This window comes from Mastomys coucha, unplaced genomic scaffold (genome assembly GCF_008632895.1).
Source record: "Mastomys coucha isolate ucsf_1 unplaced genomic scaffold, UCSF_Mcou_1 pScaffold14, whole genome shotgun sequence".
NCBI lineage: Eukaryota > Metazoa > Chordata > Mammalia > Rodentia > Muridae > Mastomys > Mastomys coucha.
The window spans coordinates 35,956,184-35,963,267 of record NW_022196896.1 but is presented as its reverse complement, the minus strand read 5'-3'; the positions used below and the strand labels follow the sequence as shown (position 1 = coordinate 35,963,267).

General features: G+C 37.8%; 1 protein-coding gene across 1 annotated transcript in view; it reads right to left on the bottom strand.

Annotated features, from left to right (window-relative positions):
* Positions 1 to 5,195: 5,195 nt before the first annotated feature.
* The window catches only part of Alkal1 (ALK and LTK ligand 1), a 35,718-nt gene continuing 33,829 nt past the window's right edge, over positions 5,196 to 7,084 (bottom strand). Inside the window, exon 5 of the mRNA XM_031368790.1 lies at positions 5,196 to 5,639. The gene's annotated coding sequence lies outside the window, so the exon portion shown is untranslated. The remainder of the gene's footprint in view (positions 5,640 to 7,084) is intronic.

Below are 7,084 nucleotides of genomic sequence, written 5' to 3'. Positions count from 1 at the left end.
ATTTCTGTCAAAAGATCCCTTGGGAGTCTGAAAAACCTGAAGATATAGCTACACAAAACTTCTTCCTGATCCCAGGAGTAGTTTCGAGAAACAAGGCTATTGGGGATGCCATGCAGAAGCCAAGGCAATGATAAAAACGCATTGCTAAACTTCCCTGGGACCAGACAGAAAAAAGACCCCGGTTCTTGGAAACACTATGAAAAAAAGTCAAACTGAAGAGACGACTGAGTTCACAAGGTGGTTTATAAGCTAAAAAGGACCTATGTTTTAAAAACTTGTCTAATATATTGAATTTCTCATAATTCAATGCTAACACACAGAAATTGAGATAGTCATAAAAAAAAATAACTAAATCTAGGTTCCAGCTTTCACAGAAACCCAAGGGAAGCCGACATCCTTATCTGGCCACATGGACCAAAACAAAGAACCCTCCTGGGGCCTATTTACATCATTTCCTTAACCACCTGGCACAGGAGATTTCCATCTTGTGTCAACTTGACACAAACTAGACACACCTGAGAAGCTGAAGAATTGCCTTTATCAAATTGGCTTGTGGACATATCTGTGGGGCATTTTATTGATTGATGATTAATGTGGGAGGGCCTAACCCACTGTGGGCCATGCCACCCTCTTGACTGGTGGTCCTAGGTTACATATGAAAACTGAGCAAGCTATGGGAAGTAAGTCAATAAACAGCTTTCTGTCAAGACCTCTGCTTCAGTTCTTACTTTGGCCTGTGACCTGTGGGCCAAATCAGCTCTTTCCTCCCCAGATCACTTTTGGTCATGGTGTTATCAAAGCCACAGAAAACAAACTAAGACACAACACCCAGGCAGAGAAGTTTATATACCATGTTAGTGTCAACTAGTTGGAAAAATTAAAGCAACTACAGGGCAAAAATGATATAGACTGGTATCCTAGTATGTAAGCCCTGCCTTCACATAATGTATCAGTATCAATAACAATTCAACAGGTTTTCATTAATGCCTCTTTAAAAAAATATTTGTTTTAGTTTATGTGCATGGGTATTATTTTTCATGTGTGTATGTATGTGTACTATGTGCAACCTGGTGTCCTCAGAGGCCAGAAAAGGGCATTGGATCCCCTGGGTTTGGAGCTATAGATTGTTGTGAGCCACTATGTAACTACAGGGGATTGAACCTTGGACCAGCGCTTTTAAATGCTGACCCATCTCTCTAGTGTCTCTTGAATCACCATAAGGTTTTCACATTTGGAGATGCAATTTGTTCCTTAATCTTATTCACTGAAGTTTGAGATAATGTTTTTATTATAAAGTATCTATTATGAACCAGGCTGGAGAATTACTTCAAAAGACAGTCTGATTTCTTGATGGCTTTATTGCAGGTTGATAGAACACTTACCCTATTTCAAAGAACAAAGAATGGATGAATATGAAGCAAAATATGAAGGAATTGGGGTGAGGTACTCTTTCCAACCAGGTCATCATTTTTACAAAAAAGTAGAAATCAATAAAACCCAATCATCTGCCCCTTAAACTGTTGAATCTCCTCTCCCTCACTCTGAAGGATTTGAATAACACACCTCAGCACTGTAGATAGAACCCATGCCTGCTATGCAGGAACAGAGCTGAGCCTTGTGCTTCGCCAAGTTAAGAGCATCTTGCCTCTTCAAGAAATGATGAGAGAAAGACATGTTGTGGATAGCTCTGTGCTACTTGTATTTTATGTTATTTCTCCTCTCCCAGGAGAGGCTGTCGGGAATGAGGAATGTGTCACATGCTAAGGTGGCTTCTTGTGAACCAATCCACTAATGAATAAAGGAGCCAATCACTGGGTGAGTAAGCAGGACTTTTGAGTTGGACAGAAGAAGAGAGGAAGCAGGAGAGAGTTAGGTCTTTTTGGAATGGGGACAACAAAGAGGTAAGATGTAGCTGCTAGAGTTTCCTGGTATCATGGAGGCTCCGCAAAGATTCGCCACTGGAGAAATCTGAGGAATTGGATTTTAATGAGGCTTACAAGATTAGGTTTTAGTTGCACCTAGAGATTGAGTTACCATTGTTTCTGAACCAAGTTTGTGTTGCATTTTCCTTCACACAGTGGCTCGACTTTTTTTTTCCCGAGACAGGGTTTCTCTGTGTATCGCTGGTTATCTTGGAGCTCACTCTGTAGACCAGCCTGGCCTCGAACTCAGAAATCCACCTGCCTCTGCCTCCCAAGTGCTGGAATTAAAGGCATGTGCCACCACTGCCCAGCTTTGAGTTTTTTTTTTATTATATCCCACAACAGATGGCAAACCAATGTGTTGGTCAAGAATCCACTAGAAATTTAAGATTACTAGCCTGAGAGAGTTTTATTTCCTTTCTTTTTTTTTTTAAGTTAGTAGCTAGGTAGCACTGAGACAGTCATGTGGACTCAAGCAGGAATTGAAACATAGAAAGCAGGCTCTGAGGTCCCCTGCTGTGGGGAATGCAGGCTGCTCTGAATCAGAGAGCTGTAGAATGGAAGTTGCCTACTTCTTGGGGCAGAGATTGATTGAACTGTGAATTTATCAAATTGGGATTACTTGCTTTTAGGATATATTTATATACAGATTTTATCTGAATCACACGGGGAATTTCGCCTGTGGTGGTTCAGAACTAGGATAGGGAAAATCAATCACTGACCAGGTAGAGAGGGCAATGAACATTTATTAATAAGATAAATGTCTGTGGTTCCAGGCAGAGAGCCGAACAGATAGATGGGTATAACAAGTTGGCAGGACTAGGCAGAGAGCCGAACCATAAGATGGTATAAAATTGCTTTAGTTGCCTCAGGATACTCATCTTCTGTCTAATATGGGCTCCACAGGAATACTGGGTTTTATATCCTTTTGGCAACATAGGAAAGGCCTAAGTATAGACACAGACAGTATTTTAGTTTACTTTATTTGTTTTTGATTGTTTTAATTTGAAGTAGGATCATTGCCTGCTTTGAACAGGTATTAGTTATCTATGTCTGTGGCTCCAGGTATAGAGTGCAACAGACAGATATTATACAGGTATAAATAAAATATGTCTGTGACTCTGGGAAGAGAGCCAAATGGATAGATGGTATAGATTGTTTAACCAGCCACAGGAAGCTCATATTCTGCTAATGTGGGCTCCATGGGAATCTTGAGTGTCTTTTTCTGCTTGGCAAGATAGGAAAGGCCTAGTATAGGCACATAGAGAATCTTAGTTTGTTTAAGATTGTTTTGATTTTCAAAATGAGTATGATTTTTGAGTTCTGTGGTTATATTATTCCACTGGAAGAAAGATCTAAATAAAGGGTTTTCTGATTACTGGCTCAAGATATACTGATTTGGGGAAAAGTTTTTGTCTTTGTGTTTTTTGGAAAAGGTAATTATGGTATTTACACCTTCCAGAATTATATGGATTTGACTTGATAGAGGGAGATCCCCCTGAAGAACTAGATTACAGAGAATCAAACAAAAAGGTTATCTTGATGATACCAAATTGTTTTGAGATTTGTATATTACAGAATATACAGCCTTGGTGAGTCCCCACTTGAACTCTGGATGCCTTAGACTTTCAGACACATCCAGTCAAGACACAGACATCAGAGACTAAATAAATCATTGGTGTAGCCTTCTTAAGGCCCACCAACTCTATTTTCCCTACCCCCCCTTAAAAATATCTCAATGCCCATATTCAGCTTGAAGTTATGAAGAGTTGTCACCCCAGTTCCTTGGGCTTTGGGGCTGAAGGGGGTTATTATTGGTGGATTTTCTAGGGAATGTAGAAATGGTCATAATTGGAACAGGGAGGAATAGCTAGAACTGATTGCATAGCCACAATCTCATTTTGTAGAAATCTTTTTAATTGTTACTAAGTTGAAGTCATAGTTTCTCATTTGGTACAGAATTTATTTTGAAGCAAAATCTAGGTTTTCATTGGTATAAATTTCTTCTACTAATTGAAAAAATTTAAAAGTACAGGACTTAGACCCAGTCCTTCTGTAATTTATTATAAACTGATCTGAGATGATTACACCTGTGAGTTAAGGGCCAAATAGCATAATCATGGCTCTGAGTTTATTGTTAGTGTGTTTTCAGATATTTTAATTAGACATAGCTGAGATAGTTAATGGAGAACAGTCCAGATGACTTTGTATAGATAGCTGGTTTTCAAAATTGTCAGAATTCCACAGAATGTGACAGTTAATGTTATTTATTAACTTGTTGTTGAGACAAATCTTCTCCTAACACCTTCCTGTTCATGGATTCAAAGAAGAAGCTGAGCATCTTAACTCCAGGTGAGGTTGTACATTGTGCCTAGGCTGGCACTGGGCAGAGAATTGCCAGTCTCTCCTGCAGACCAGTATTGTTCTTGAAAGGACACAATTTACAGGTTAGGGCAGCTTAGTTCTGTGGAGACTGAATAGACTAGTCCTTAATGATTCCTGCATCTCTAAAGTCTGTCAGAATATCCTGGACCAGAAGGCTGAAGACATGCTCCATCTTCCTGACTTACTGGGGCTGTATAGGTAGGCAGCTGTCTCTACAATTGTCTCAGTTCTAGAAGCTGTGTTTGGCTTCCTATATATTTTCAGTTAATGTTGGTCATTCTCGGATTTCTGACTGGGTTGAAAGACTATTTATAGTCTCAGAGCCAACACAGGCTATTCACTTTGAGAGAATAGATTTGAGAAGATAGTTTTCAGGTGGCATACAATCTAAAGCCAGGACATGAATCAGGTGTAGAATGATAAGGCTTTTAATTTAGGATAGATGACTGTTCTATCTTAATGACAAAATTGATGCACTGGGTGTTAGGTCTATCTATACCTTATAAATTGCAAAATGGTAATAATTGTGCTCTGTATTGAGGGAAAGGTTTTTTTGTTTTGTTTTGTTTTGTTTTAATTAGAACAGAAAAGTGGAAGTGTTGTGGATGGCTCTGTGCTGCTTATATTTTATGTTATTTCTCTTCTTCCAGGAGAGGTTGTCTCACTCCCTGGCACACATATCAACTATCCAAAACCACCTGGATTTTATTTTATTTAAGACAGAAAACCCATGATATCTAATCTCTTAAAAACAAAAATTACCTCAGTATACTTGTTACAAATATATATATAATATATGTAAGGTTTCATATATACATTAGTCATGTTTCCATAGTATTACTTTACTCAAATAGTGTTCATGAAAAGGAATGACAACTTTTTCATATTCCTGTTTTAATAAAATTCACAGTTCAAATTAGTGCAAATAAAGACAGAAAATTATTAATAAAGACTTTTAAATATTAAATAAGATTATAAGATTGAACACAATATCTGACAAACATAATTAAAATTATATACAATAGTTATTTTTTCAATAGTACTGAGATACAATTCACATAATTAAATATCTACTATGCAATATTAACCATATAAAAATAATCCTAGCAAAAATAAGGTAGTTTTAAATATTCTATTCATAATATGTGATCAAAAAACATAGTATAACTTTTTGTGTTGATAAGGTCAGTCAGGAAAGCTTCCTCTTCCTGTAGGATGCCACTCATAGGAAGTTACTTCACGTAGGTTCATACAAAACTAAATGTCCAATTTCTCATTAAATATGATTCCAGGCACTTTTTCTTCAAATTATATTTGCATCTTATGAAATGTCTGAAGTGGAAAAGAGAATAAAATAAAAATAGCAAAAAACTGGTTTTCAAAACACATAAAATATTTTAACACTTTTAATGGCTACACTTTATATTATCTTTCTATAAATATAATGCTAAGAAAGCAGGCTAGTGTGCAGACAGAGAGGAAGGGATTTTATACAGAAGGAAAATGATGATCTTCCTATTGACAGGAAACAGGTACAGAAAATGTTCCTAAAACTTTTTTTTTGGGGGGGGGAGGAAAGGTCTTTTAATGAAGCATTATATACAAGCTATTGCCTTGTAGACAAATAGACATTTCATGATAAAAGATTTTCTCTAAGAAGATTTAGATGCCAAAATGTAGTTCCTTATTTACTACAGTAGACAAAATTAGTCTCTCCAATATGTACAATTTATGACTATTTTGGTATTTTAAAAACATTTGATTTCTTTTTTTTAGAGTAGTATACTTTTTATTTTTATATTTTTTATGTTTCTCTTTTTTTATTAGATATATTTTCTTTATTTATATGCTGCCAGAACAATCAGACCCCTCCATGTGCAGTCCTTGGTTGGTGGTTGAGACCCTGGGAGCTCTGAGGGTACTAGTTAGTTCATATTGTTGTTCGTCCTAAGGGGCTGCAAACCTCTCAGCTCCATTGGTACCTTCTCTAACTCCTTCACTGGGGACCCTGTACTCAGTTCAATGGATGGCTGTGAGCCTCTACATCTGTATTAGTAAGGTACTGTCAGAGCCTCTCAGGAGATAGCTATATTTAGGCTGGCTTGCCCTTCCTTTGGTCTTTGCTTCACAGTTAATCTCTGCAACCCCTTCCATGGGTATTTGGTTCCCCCTTTTAAGAAGGAATGCAATGTCCACCTTTTGATCTTCCTTCTTCTTGAGTTTCTTGTGGTTTGTGGTTTGTTCTTCCTGTACTCCAAACTTCTGGGCTAATAACCACTTATCAGAGAGTACATACCATGTGTGTTCTTTTGTGATTGGGTTACCTCACTCAGGATGATATTCTCCAGATCCATCCATTTCCCTAAGAATTTCATAAATTTATTGTTTTTGATAGCTGAGTAGTACGCCATTGTGTAGATGTATCACAATTTCTGTATCCATTCCTCTGTTGAGGGGCATCTGGGTTGTTTCCAGGTTCTGGCTATTATAAATAAGGCTGCTATGAACATGGTGGAGCATGTGTCCTTGTTACATGTTGGAGCATCTTTTGGGTATATGCCCAGGAGTGGTATAGGAGTGGTGGGGCTGAGGGTACTACTTCCTTGAGTGGGGCAAACCCTTGAGAATCTGAAGATTCAAAATTCTCAGCTTCAATGGGGTCTTCCCACACATCCCCGTCCCAAGTTATAGGATCCCATTCTTTGCCAAAATGCCCTTACTTTAACCACTGACACCCTCTGAGGCTGAGACTTGAATTTTTGCTGTAATTCAGCCAA